We start from the raw sequence: 14,514 nt of genomic DNA on the forward strand, positions 1-14,514 counted from the left end.
CAAAACTTGTTTGTAGAAGAAAATTGACATAGCATCATTGAACATTAAGTTGAATTAAATGTTGGTTCAGTATTACCATTTCAGTTTCCCTAAGTTTTAAGTTAGAAATGATTAATTACTCAACGAAAAAAAAGCGCCTTAATTTAGACTACGATTAATTCATAAAAATCTATACGGAACTCAGTACCTTTAACGCCTTTGATTAGACTATAAAATTATCCAATGAATGTTTAGAAAATCTGTTTGAATCTATTCTTCAAACTACGATATGTGATATGAATTTCTAGCTTTAGATTAAAGCTAGTTTAACTCAAACCAGTTCACTCAACTTCATGGACCCTCGTTTCAGCTGCCCCAAATGCAAATAAAATCAGCGAATAAAAAAAATCAATCAAATGCAAGCACGCTCGCGTTTTGGCACTTTATCAATTTTTTTGTAACCTTTCCCCCCCGGTTGCACCGAACTTGCTCGGTGGAAAAAAAAAGTTTTAACCCATAAATTTCAGAGAATCCACTCGAACAAAAGTCACCGTCAGTAGTTTTCGAAGAAACATATTTCTTCACCCCGGCGGCGGCGTCTGATTTTTTTCTCTTATTTCAATTTTCAACAGCCTTAAATTTTCGTGGCACAATTTAGATCGCTTTAAGGTTGAACGATTTCTGGATAGTTTGTTGAGCTGCAAAAAGAAGCTGGCAAGGTTTGTTGGCAAGCAACTTGCCCAGTCAGGAATGTCATATTTTAATCTGTTCATGAAGTTGGGTGTCAGAATACTGAATGGACGCCCTTCGCATTCCTTCTCCTCAGATATGTAAGTAGAACAGCTAATGGGCCTATTTATGACAATAATGAGTTTGGATCCTGTTGATTCTAGGATGGTATTGCTTCACAGCCAGAAACACCTGATGACTTTTTATATTTCCAGCGACAGATTTTATTTTATTTTGGTCAAGCTACAGTCCGCCAAAAAACTGTCCATACATCACTATTATCAACCCTGAGATTAGTTTATTAGCTCTACAATAAACAGTGCCTAATTAATAGTGATTTTCAAATTATTAAAATCAAATATCTTCATTTAGTGTATGTAGAAATTTTTCCTTCCAATAAATATTTACAAAATGAAGAAACTTTTTTCTTCAGGAAATTTCAGCTTGATTTTTTTTAAAGCAAAAACGATTATTTTATGTATCCAACGTTTCAATCCGTATTAATCCTTGTAATCGATATTGATTCTATCTGGTTTTTTTTTTTAATTTTCGAATTGATTCTTGTTGCACGACGATAAGTTGAAGTGATTAACTTACTGTGAAAAGTTTTTCTCGGAAAAAAATCCGTTTGTCTGGAGATTTTCGGATAAATTTTTCTCAGCATCGAAACTTTGGCACAGTTTAAAAAATAGATAAAAAGTTAGCTTTACGGGACTAGCCGAGCCGACGAAAACAAGATAATGATTCTATTCAGGTAATCATGTCACTACAAATTTTGTAATCGGCTAAAAATAACACAAAAACTAAAGTTTTTCCGACCTCTAAGAAGATCCAAAACCGATCTAAAAAATGGATACTGGAGAACCTCAAATTTTAAGTGGAAATTCAAAATCTGTGGAATGCAATGCACCGCAGGCTAAAATTGATCCTAGCTCTAGTATACGTGATCTGCAATATTCTACTTCAAAAGTAGCTCGACGAGGTATTTATATCTAAAGCAGAGGTACCAGGTGTCTTGATTTATCAGGATTTGTCCTAATTTGCTACAGACCGTCCTGATTTTTCAAAAGCTCTTCCTTTGTCATGATTTTTGAAAATTGGTCTCTAAAATGTCTCGAATTTTCCTGATTTTCATAAAAACATCTTAAATATGATCGAATCTAAAGTTGTACTTTGAGAAAATCGAATAAATCTATAAAAATAAAGTTCAGCCCATTTAAAAGATGGTAATTTTCGGTTTAAATGATATTTGAATGGTGTTTTTTTATATGAACTGCAGGCCAGCTAGAAACTGCTTACTGCTGTTCGTAAATAAAGGCGTTTACAGCCAGAGGTGCCAGGTGTCCTGATAAATCATGATTTGTCCTGATTTTCGAAAGACCATCCTTTTTTATATTGTCCTGATTTGTCTTGACTTTCGAAAAAAGCTCTTTAAAGGTACTGAATTGTCCTGATTTTCAAATAATATCTAAATTGTTATTGAATTTATTTATAGTAACATTATCAAAATATTGAACAAATCTGTTCGGTTCGGACGATATTGAAATGGTGTTTTAGGGCGGGATGAATCATCCAACCGGATGAAAGTCCCCGAAAAAAAAAAGAAATGGTGTTTTTTCGAAGAAACTGCAGGGCAGCCAAGATTCTGCCTCAGTGCATAAATCTATAGTATCTGTAAACCTTTATTTTTGCAATTAGAGCAGAATTTGTGGTTTCCTGAAAAGTTCTGATTTTCCTTCATGTTGTCCTGATTTTTGACAAAACGATCTGACATCCCTGATCTTAAAGCTCATTTACACTTCACGTGGAAATGAACGTGAAAAATCTTATTTCATAAATAACTCAACAATGCGACGAAACTAAGTTTTGTGACATAGTGGAATCGGTGGGGAATGGTTGAAGATGAAATTCCAGTAAGACTCATTGCTTGAAACCTGATAGAACTGTTTTTATTTCGATTCCCCCGCCATGATGAAATTCCCGCAATGAAAACCGGGAGAATTCAAATAAAAACAGTTCTAGAAGGTTTTAACACGTTCGTCGCCACGTCACCCATATATGGGTGACGGCTCTCTTAAGCAAGGTTGCCGCTCAGTTCTGCCACGCGTTGTTAATCTGAAGCTCTCTCGCTTTACTTTCATGCTCTGAGATTTTTTTTGGGCGACGAACGTGTTAAGGAACAAGTCCGGCTGGAATTTCATCCTTTAACCATTTCCAATGGGTTTCACCATGGCTGTGTCGCGTTTTTTCAGTTATTGATAAAATGAGATTTTTTTCATATAAATGGGTCTTTATCTAGTAATAACTTTGAACTAAATGTTTTTAATTTCAAACTTCCTCAATTGGGATTCATTTATCACATTTATTCTCGTCAAGTTATGTAAAAAGGTTAGGTTACCATTATCCATCCCTCGTATTGGCAACACTTCCTTAGTGATTTCCAATCTGTTCAACTGGCCACAATTCCAGTGAACACTACGAATTCACTCTTCGTCGATTCTAGAACAATGGGTCAATTCACGATGACGTATTCTCCCTTTTGTGGTGACAGTTCGCGCGTCCTGTTTACAAAATTTTACGAACGAGAAATGGGGTGAGGCGAAATTTTTCGTGTAGCTGCACGGTCAAGAAATTTAACGCAAAACTCAGTTTAAGGATAGCAAAACATCAAGTTCCATTTTGTGAATATAATTTAGCACATTTTTTAGTTTCTCACGTTTATCTCTCCGGAAATGAACAGAAAGTTGAAAATTCCTTAGAAATTTCGAAAAGGAGGTTTGTTTATTAAAATGTTTCAACATGTTTTTAAAACTCTTTTCACCACATTTCTTCTGGACCAACTCACTTTGCATTGAATATTCTGGGGCAGCGCTTCTACTTGAAATAAAAAAATCCCATCAAATAGCAAAATTTGGAGGCTTCTAAAGAATTGGAATGTTTCGAATTGATTGTCTGGAAGTTTCTTGTGTTATTTTGACCGGAAGCTGTGAACAAATACACATACTTGTACAATAACAGAAGAATTCAACATTGGAAAATTTTCCATTAAACATACTGTGAAAAGGGCTGAACTGTGTAGGGAACGAGAGCAAGGAAGGGACATTTCTTACAGCGTTTACTATTTGATCTGCAGAGATTGGTTGACTAGTGAAAACACTAGAAAATTTGTTAGCGAGCAGATACAAATATCGAGGTCCGAACAAGCCGTCTCGCCATCCAGGAACATATAAGTTGGTCTCACTCCGCTGATCCTTGATATGTTTCAAAACGATTTGGGACGTTTCTTGAAGTTACGTTGCAGTCGCGTCAGAAAGTTCCTATAGCATCGGCTGGTCTTTAGCGTCTTGTGATGTGTGTGTCTATTATAATAGCGGAAAGCTTTGCATTTTAAAGTTTTCATCTGGCGTAATTCTTTGGTGATCCAGGGAGCTCTTGAATTTTCATTCACCAAACGTTTCGGAACATGACGATCAATAATGTAATTGATGACATGTGAAAAAGTTTCAGCTGCGGCATTGGGATAAGAAAGTGCAAGCTCGGATTCCCAGTCTACAGAGTCTAACACATCAGAGATACCTTGAAAGTCTGCGTTTTTATAATCGAGAAAGAATGCAGCTGATTTTATAGAAGAAATATCCAAGCCGGAAATTTCAAACTTCAAGCTGGATGATGACGAACCAATTTGACCAAAGGCACAGGAGCTAATTCAATTGTCGGCATTCTAATTTCTTCATTCACGAAACATAGATCAAGCATAGGTCCGTTTTCATTCTCAACGCTATTGATCTGATGGAGAGTGGCTGTGCTTAAGACGTCAAAAATAATTTCGGAAATTGCCGAAAATGAGGAACGAGCTGGGTCAGGATATAAAAATCCACCTTAAGAGGGACACCATTTGATATTCGTCTATGTCGTCTTCCAAAGAGCTTCCGGTTACCTAGATCGATGCGGACCCATACAATTTCCAGATCATCCCAGGAATTGTCGTCGATAGACACAGCTTGCAGAGTTCATTTGATGGCCAGTAAAACTCCGCCTCCGGTTGACTTCAGACTGTTACTGGGGCCACGATCGCAACGAAACACGACATAGTCAGAACTAAAAACATGACTGGTAAAGGTCCTGGCGTTCAGCATTGTTTCGGTTGGGGCAATAACATCATAGCAGCAGCAGGAAGTGGCTAGCAAATACTCATTAACGCAAGAGTAATGCCACCGACGTTTTGGTAGAAAATGCTAATATAGTCACGCCGTCCAGAAGGCATACTGGGAAGTTGTTCGCTGGAAGGTAAAATTCCATCACCAAGCGGAAAACTAATCGGAACTGTGTACTTGCCTGCGGAGGCAGGCTGGAGAACCCTGTCACCACAATCGATCTCAGGGTCGGGACGACTGCTGACGGTGGCTGGAATCAGCGCGACTTAGTCGATGGGTTCAGGGGACTCCCAAAAGCCTGATTCGTTGCGTCCCGGTGTAGTTAACCCAGTAGAGATGGTGATGTTTACTCCCGACGTTTCCATGCATAGAACATCTTGTCTCACAGACGGGTCAAAGTAAGGTCTGCAAAGCGAAGGGCAATAACTCGTCGGATAAAAAGGTGAACATGAGTACTTGCCTGCATGCACAGGCTGGACAGCCCCGTTGCCTTCTTGGCTGTGGACAGGTCGATTGGTTTGTCTACCGTCGAGTTGTCTCTCACCAATCTCTCGCCGCAGATCATGTGATGAGCCGCTCCGGAATCCACCACGGAGCAAACACGCCTTTCACCATTCGTAGCGGCCTTGGTGGCAACCTTCGCCTGACCGATGGTCTTCTCCCGGGTTTCGCCAACCTTCGGAGGAGACAACTTCAAAATTTCGCCTCGCCTTCGAGATTCCGCTCGACTGCGGGGCTGCCACGCCAGTAACCGTAACTCCCAGCGCCGCACAGATCTAGTCGCTGCTTTGCTTTGGGCAGCTGCACTCAGGAGACCCAGAGTGCTAAACACCAGAACGCACGCCTCTTCTGCTTGCTTCCGCTTCACGCGGGCCAACATTGCGTGAGCGCTTCCTTTGTCACGTCTGGACCCGTTCTTCTTGGCCGCGTTCAGCTTGAAACAGCACGACTTGAAGTGAGCCTTCTCGCCACACCCGAAACGCCGAATGTCTCCTCTCTTCGGTGCGGTCCGCAAAAAGTGGTTTGCTACAGCTGGCTCACCTCGATGTTGGCTTGGTGTAATGCTGGGGTTTTGGAGGAGCCAAGAATCTGCTTGATGTCGACGATCAACCTTGAATTCAGCTCCTCTGGCGACTGACCAGTCTCGCCTCTGCTCAGGTTTGCTCTTATCCGGTTCATGTCCAGTATGATGAGGTCGTACACATAAAAGAGTGACGACAGTGAGGCGAACCTCTTGATAGGGAGATTGTTCAGTCACCCTCGCATTGCTATGATTGCATTTGTACCCTTTTCAAGGTAACAGTCGCAAAGGATGTCCATGGTCTCTTTAAAAATTAACCCCAACAAATTTGTTCAAGACATCGTTGTTGGTGACCATCACAAGCTCGTCCATTGCAGCAACCTCCCATTCTATCCGCTTCCGGAACTTCACAGTTCTGACGGCTTCCTCCTCGATGTTCCATCCGCTTCCAGAACCTTACACTTCTTGCGGCTTCCTCCTCGATGTTCTCCAACGCCAGCGAGTCAACCTCCTCCGTCGGAATCCGGACCAGAAACTTCCGCTTGGCCAGATGTCTCTCAAGGCGCATCTGCCAGGCTCCGAAGATCTCCGCTTGACCGTCGTACAACAGATCTTTCGGGAACCCGGCTGCCGTCTGAGATAGCGCCAAAACAGCCTCGACCTGATGTAGCTGTTGGCCTCTGAGGGTTGGTTGACCACCAACAGCTGGTTGCTCACCAGCTCCACCTACTTCGATGCACCCTTCGAACTTCGGGTTCGACATAGCAATCCAAAAATCAGCAAAGAGATAGCAGAAAACAATAAACAGTCAAAACCAGCCAACCACTGGGGATGTCAAATGAAACAGAGTACTAAAGTCTGCTTCATTTTATATTGGAACACAAACAATTGCGTGTAGTTCAGTCATTTATTAACGAATTCATAATTTGTTTTTCATACAAATGTAGCATTTTCTTTACTCTTTCATAAAAAAAAATTAAAAAAAATTATTCATTGCTGTTTCGAAGAAATTCTCGTACTTTTCCCGTAATACGGCACATTAGGCGGCGCACACCCTTTTCGTCCACCGTTTTGGCGATTTGATTCCACCAGTTCTTCTTTTGAGTCATGTTCCTAACAAGTTTTCCCTTTGCCTTAAGCCTCCATTTCGTGATTGCCCAGTATTTCTCTATCGGCCGGAACTGGGGGCAGTTTGGGGGGTTGAGGTCCTTCGGTATTACGCTGACCCCGTTCGTTGCGTACCATTCCATAACCGTTTTGCTGTAATGGCAGCTTGCGAGGTCCGGCCAAAACATTACTGGACGGTCGTGGGCACGAATAAACGGCAGAATCCGTTTCTGTAGGCACTCTTTTTTTGTAGACTTCTGATGTCATTGTCTTGTCAGTGAGAAAGACTTTGGTTTTCTGTCCACAACTGCATATCCCCTGCCAAATCATGTACTTGCGGGCGAATTTATCCGCAAACACGAACTTAAATTTTGCAGGTACGTCCCCCCGAGCCGTCGCCAAATAAAATTTTTGACCTGGGATTTGCCCAAAGTCCGCCTTCACGTAGGTCTCATCGTCCATCAGAATACATCCGTCGAACTTGGTCAGCACTTGGTCGTACAGCTTTCGAGCACGGATTCTGGCCACATTGTTCTGCTTCAGCGTCCGATTTGGCTGTTTGCTGGCTCGGAATGACCTTATTCCTTCCCGGAGACGAATTCGTCGCACCGTACTGTGAGCGGCCTGGAACTTATTGGCCAAATCGCGGTCTGAAAGATTGGGATTCCTCTTGACGGCCTTGATGACTTTCCCACGCAGTTTCCGGTCGACAGTTCCACTCCGACGCTTCGAATGCGGCTTCCGAGCCGTCGTCAATGTTTCCTTGTACTGCCTGATAACACGCCATACGGTATTTCTGGGCATTTTAAGCTGCGACAACAATGGATTTTCAAGAAAACTGTGCACAATTTGATCTCTCCGTTCGGCTTCCATGGCGGTTGTTTACAAAATGCTATCGTTTGGTGTTATGACATAAATACATGGTGAAGGGTAATGAATTTCCCGACACGTGGGTGAAAAAAGTTTCCAAATTCGTCCACTAGGAGCGCCACTATGAGCAAAAGAATCCAATATTAAATGAAGCAGACTTTATGTGTATCGGAAACTGATAATATAATCACATTTATTATCGTCAAGTCATGTAAAAAGGTTAGGTTACAATTATCCATCCGTTATATTGGCAACACTTCCCTAATGATTTCCAATCTGTTCAACTGGCAACTATTCCAGTGAACACTACGAATTCACTCTTCGTCGAATCAAGAACAATAGCGAATTGACTTTTTTTTCTCTAAGCTTAATACTACGAGGGCCTCAATGCAAAACAGATGTCCTTTAACGAGATCCACTATTTGATATTAATGCTTCTAAGCGAATATTTAATAAAATAAATTATTATATTTAAAAAAAAAAAAGGACACACAAAAAGAAATTAACTCAATAGTTTCACTAAAAAAATGCAGTTCGCTTTTATCTATGTTTCGGATAACATATTTTTCGGCAGACGCCAACCATACCGTTGCAGTTGTTACAGTCAATCCAGTTCCAGGCTCAGAATCCAAACCGTGTTATTTCGTTGCAGTGGAAAGACGGCTGATGATGGTGTGGAAAATAATATTTTGAACTCCAAAACACCACCAATGCCCGGCCAGAATGGCGGGCTTTCGCGCCGCCGACGATGAAATTTCGACGATTGCAACAAAATGGTTTTAGAGTGCAACATTATGACTGCCGAGGGACCTGAGAATTGCACGTCGTTCTCGTCCTAGAGTCGTCGTCAGCAAATATATGAATGTGGAATATTTGTTAGGAAAGCGAGAGGTTTTCCTCTGTAATCTTTCTCAACCTGCCCCCTTTTTTACTTTGACCGACAATTTGCGAGCTGTGGCTGCTGGCTGGTCCGAATGGCAAACGTGCAAAATGTTCGAGACGGTTTCGTGCCTTGAATGGATGGTAATTTTTGATAATTTCGTTATCTGCTCGAAGCGAAATTTGCAATATGAATTCAATTCTCGGTACCGTAGTGAGATGCTCTCGGGCGAGCTGGATTAGTTAATTTTAAATGCAGGTTTTGCAAGTTGATGCATTATGCAGAACATTTGAATCGTTCAGGAGGGGGTTGAATTCCAACCGTAACAGATACGAGCCTCGATCCTATCAGTAATTTGATGATTTTACGAATAGTTTGACTAATTGGATGTATTCGAACGTTATACTTTTTGTAAATTTAACAGGACTCTGAGTAGGGTGATACCTACTATTTGACCGAATAATTTCAGTTTATTTTTTTATTTTTCCATAGCCAAAACAAACAGCACATTAGTGTCAGATTCAATCTTGAATTGAAAAACAGTTCCCGGGAATCATACGAGGACAGGAAAAAAAACTTTTCATGCATATTTCCCTGCCTGTTGAAGCTGGAAAACAACACATTTCTTGGGAATTACAACTTTTTCACGGTCCAGTTCACCGGCAGAAGATGCCTAGAGCAATACGTTGTTTTTCCCTTTGCCGAACCATGAAGCCAGCTAAGAAATGCAAAAAAAAAACAAGAAAACAAATCCAGCATCCCCCTGTACTATTGCATTGGAGTGTCTCACTTTTTCCGACATAAGTTCTCGGTTGTCAGTTGTCTGTGCATTAGAGATATTTGTCGTCCAGGTAGGGGACATAAATTTCGCATTCCTACCGACAAACTTTTTCGGGTGCCATTTCTCCGCCCCGATTTGGGAAGCATTTTCTTGGCATGCCCCGAGGGTGGTCGGTGGGTCTGTCGGCTTCTGTTTCGGAAGTTCAGAAACTCAGGTGAAAGATTTGCTGCTCGGTTTTTTTCCTTGGATTGGTTTTTACTTAGTTTGGCTCCGAGAAAATTGCATCTAGGAGAGTCGCACTCGAAGATGCAATTTCTCGAAGCAGGAGACAATATCGAAATAATCCTCCATAATGTCTTTCTTTGAAGTGTTTTCTGCAATTATGTCGAGATCAATATAAATTCTAGTAGATAACAGTTGTTTTAAATTTTAACTGTATTTACAATTCAATTATTTGCTTTAATCTAGCTTTGAAAGATTAACTCAGAAATGCCGTAGCATTGATTTTCTGATGGAGTTTCCAGACGAATATCTTCTTTTCTTAGGTACACTTTACTCTTAACTGACAAGTTCACTTAATCCTTCAACAAAATATCTAGGACAAGGTAGCTTGAAGCTATTTAAGACTAGAAAAAATATATTTGACTTTTTTTTAAATATTGGGACAATCAAAAGCTTTCGTCCTCTCCTTGTTGTTTTTCTGGGTGAAGCTTTTGGGAATGGGAGCACGTCTTCGGGGGATTTCATTTTTGAGGTACTACAAGCAACTGGGAAATCGCCAACCTGAGGTGAAGTTTGCATTCCAATCGAATGACTGATTTTTGATGGCTCGTTATTGCGAGCAGTTTGAGTTTCGATGTCATATTTCGAAGAAGATTCCGTAGCTACTGGCTCAGGTCTACTGGTAACGTGAGAGAAAAACGTCGTCGGTAAAAATAATCCGAGTAGAAGAGATGAATTCCTGTTGTTTGAATTCCATTGAATAAGTTCTTAGTAATGCTGGGATCCTGGGATTGGCTGAGATTTTTTTAACAGAACCATCTTTCGGCATATACTTAAATGGGGTTCTGAAAGTGCAAAACCTTCTTTAGCATGTTGAAAATAGAATTAGGTAATTTTTAGTTAGTCTCACCTGTCTGAAAAGCAAAATACTCCAGTGAATCGAATTCTGCACCTTGAATTCCGCCAAACTTTTTGTTTTCGTTTTTGTTCGAAGACAACAGATGCAGGGATGCCAATAACGTTGAGAAGTATGCAGAATTAAACTTATCACATCTAGAGTTGGTTTTGATTAGGTCGTATGAGCCATTTGATATGTTCCGAGAAAATCACAGTTTTGAATCATCTTTAAAATTACAATTTTAAGAATATTGCCTAAAACGCTTGTAGATTCGGTAGTCAATTTAAAGATAGAAGAAGAAAATGCTGAACTATATATGTAAATATGCATTTAGAAAGTTCTTTCAACCTTTTGCATGACTGATTTGGCGTTTAAGTCTTTTTGTAAATCGATAAGTTTTATCTTTCGATCGTAGCTGGATGGGACTGTCCACTGGGAAGTTGGCTTGAAATTGCCGGCTACTATCTGTGTTATCGCCGACCGTTCATTGCATGCGTGATACGTATCTATCGCTAGCACCTTCTTAAAATTAGAGAATATGTGCTTATCATTAAAAATCAAAATGACGGCCAGTTGGCGTTTACATGTTTCAAAACAAAATCAAAAAGCTACCCTACCACAATCTGTCTCAGGAAATACTCTATAATAGATGGTAGATTGGCAGCAGGGGTGGTTTTGTAAAAAATCAGGACACCGCGATGAAAAAAATAAGGATTTCTTAGGACACCACAGAATTGTTGGAAATAAGATGCAGCTCCGCTAAAATTGCATAAACAAAGGCGAAGAACTGATGCTGAAATGCCTTTAATTATGCAATGAAGCAAGAAGAACCTTGGTTGGCCTGCAGTTTATATAAAAAAAAAACAACATTTTAATATCTTCTGAACCAAAGTTTATTATCGGTTGAACTATTTTATCACAGATTCGTTTGATGTTACTACATTTGACTATAAATTCTTTTATATTTTAGATATTTTTTGAAAATCAGGACAAATCAGGACATTTTACAGACCATTTTCAAAAATCAGGACAATTTAAGCATTTTTGTAAAATCAGGACGGTCTATCAAACATCAGGACAAATCCTAATAAATCAGAACACCTGGCACCTCTGAACGGCAATTTTCCGTATTTTATTCACACCAGAGGTGCCAGGTGTCCTGATTTATCAGAATTTGTCCTGATTTTCGAGAGACCGTCCTGATTTTTCAAAAATTTTCGAATTGTCCTGATTTTTGACGAAACCACCAGGCACCCCAGATTCACACACACATTCTCTCTTTTGCTCTTGTTTTGCCACGAGGATGCAGTTTTAAGCTCGGATTTGAGTTTTTTTCTCTGATTTGAGCTTTCACCTCCAAGGCTTTCAAGGCAAAAAAAATCTTAAATCTGAGGAGGATAAAATGCTTAAAAACAAGATTCACTAACACTAAGCAAATAGATATTGGTCATACGATACATAGAGAAATCGTATAGCATTGCATACCTGTTGGTTTTGCATATCATTCGGGCGTTGAATACATGGATCTTGTATGGAAATGGAGGCTCGGATTAAGCGGAAGCCCGGAAAAGCGGGGTTCAATTGTACATACAAATGAATTTAATTGCTCATGAAAGTCGGAAAGTTACTCGTTCAAATGCAAATGTTTTTGGTTTCAAATGTTTGCAATTTTTAGAGATATTGAGTATGCAAATATACCATCAAACTTCCAAATAGAGACTTGGCATTTTGAATGAAGTTGTGCAGTTCTACAATTGTCACAGCTCTCCCATACAAAGTAGGCCTCAAAACTCGTTTCGAAAAAAGTTAAACGAATTTTTCGTTTATAGAGGTTAGTTAAAAAATGTCTTAAAAATATGTTGTTTCAAAAGACAGACCTTGAACAAACGTTTTTTTTAAATTGAATGATCTACATCTTTAATCAGAACATTATATTGTTATAAGCTAATAAAAACTAAAACAAAAAAAAAGCTCTCTTTTAGGTGAATTTATCAAGAAAAAAACCGCAAAACATGCGTGTTTCAAAATAATGAAACTGATTGTTTTGATTTGGCCTTCCGGTGATGAAAATCAGATTGGCTTAGGAAGCGCAGATTTTTCAGGCAGCTGCTGTTTGATCGATTTGACTTCCGGTGCAAAGGCCGAATTGGCTTTAGGAGCGCAGATTTTCAAGGTGCTGTTGTGGATTGTTGTGTTAATTTGGCCTTCCGATGGAGAAAGACGGATTGGCTTAAGAAGCGCAGATTTTTTAGACTGCTGCTGTGGATTGTTTATTTTGATTTTGCCTTCCGATGCAAAAAGACGAATTGGCAGAAGTAGCGCGTATTTTTAATACTGCTGCTGCTGATTGTTTTTTTTATTTGGCCTTCCGATGGATAAAGGCAGACTGGCTTAGGATGCGCAGATTTTAAGGCTGCTGCTGATTGTTTGTTGTTTGTTATCTGGCCTACCGGTGTAAGAAGCCGGATTGGCTTAGATAGCGCAGATTTTAAGGGTGCTGTTGCTGATTGTTTTTTATTAGGCCTTCCGGTGAAACATACAGATTGGCTTAGAATGCGCAGATTCTTAAGGCTGTTGCTGAGGATTGTTTGATTTGATTTTGCCTTCCGGTGGATAAAAACGGATTGGCTTACGAAGCGAATATTTTTCAGGCTGTTGCTGTTGATTGTTTGTTTTGACTTAGCCTACGGTGAAAAAATTGATTGGCTTATGAAGCGCAGAATTTTAAGGCTGCTGTTGTGGATTGTTTGATTTGATTTGGCCTTTCGGCTGAGAAAGACGGAATGGCTTAACAGGCGCTAATTTTTAAGGCTCCTGCTGGTGATTGTTTGTTTTGATTTGGCTTTCCAATGGAGAAAGGCGGATTGGCTTAGAAAACGCAGATTTTTAAGGCTGCTGCTGATTGATCGATTTGACTTTCGGTGAAAAACCCGGATTGGCTTATGGAGTGCAGATTTCTAAGACTGTGGCTGTGGTTTTTTTTTGTGTTGATTAGGCCTTTCGGTTTAGAAAGACGGATTGGCTTAGGAAGCGCAGATTTTCAATGCAGCTTCTGCTGTTGTTTTTCATATTTGGTCTTTGGTGGATAGAGACAGGTTGGCTTAGGATGCCCAGATTTCTAAGGCTGCTGCTGATTGTTTGTTGTTCGTGATTGGCCTTCTGGTGGAAAAAGCCATATTGGCTTAGTAAGCGCAGATTTTAAAGTCTGATGCTGTTGATTGTTTGTTTTGATTTCGCCTTCCGTTGAAAAAACGGATTGGCTTAGGAAGCGCAGATTTTTTTAGGCTGCTGGCGGATTGTTAGATTTCATTTGGCCTTCCGGTAGAAAAAGACGGATTGGTTTTGGCAGCGCAGATTTTTAAGGCTGTTTCTACTGATTGTTTGTTGTGACTTTCACTCCACCTGCATGGAAAGTCAAAAGAGGGTCCCCTGGTAGCAACAATTCCGTGACGATATGATTAGTGTTTTCGTGGAGATTGCAGCTGCTATTGTTGGGGATTTTCTTATATCAAATTTTGTGAAAAATTAAAATGCGGTACAATAAGCTGTTCTTTTTAAGATATTGAACAGAGCTTAGTTTAAAATGTATGTATGTATGTATGTATGGTTCCCCCAACGGTAGCAAGGTCCAGCCTATGTCTGTGTGGCTTGGCCTTCGAATTTCTTCTAGGGCTTCCACGGCCGATGGTTCGTCGAGAGAAGGCATCCAACCTTCAGAGACCTACAATGATTGGCAATCCACTCCGCTTGCAATAGTCTCTTCAGATTAACCCCTGATGCATTTCCTCTGAAATATGTAATTATTTATACAATGAAACACATCTTACCTGTCGGCAACTTATGGGATTCGAACCCAAAAGTTTTTCTTGCCGA

The 14,514-nt window shown here is 40.2% G+C and overlaps 1 protein-coding gene across 10 annotated transcripts in view; it reads left to right on the top strand.

Moving 5' to 3' along the window:
- LOC129739173 (disintegrin and metalloproteinase domain-containing protein unc-71) overlaps positions 1–14,514 on the top strand; it is a 1,315,240-nt gene that overhangs the window by 868,815 nt on the left and 431,911 nt on the right. The gene's annotated exons all lie outside the window — the stretch shown is intronic.

This window comes from Uranotaenia lowii, chromosome 1 (genome assembly GCF_029784155.1).
Source record: "Uranotaenia lowii strain MFRU-FL chromosome 1, ASM2978415v1, whole genome shotgun sequence".
NCBI classification, from domain to species: domain Eukaryota; kingdom Metazoa; phylum Arthropoda; class Insecta; order Diptera; family Culicidae; genus Uranotaenia; species Uranotaenia lowii.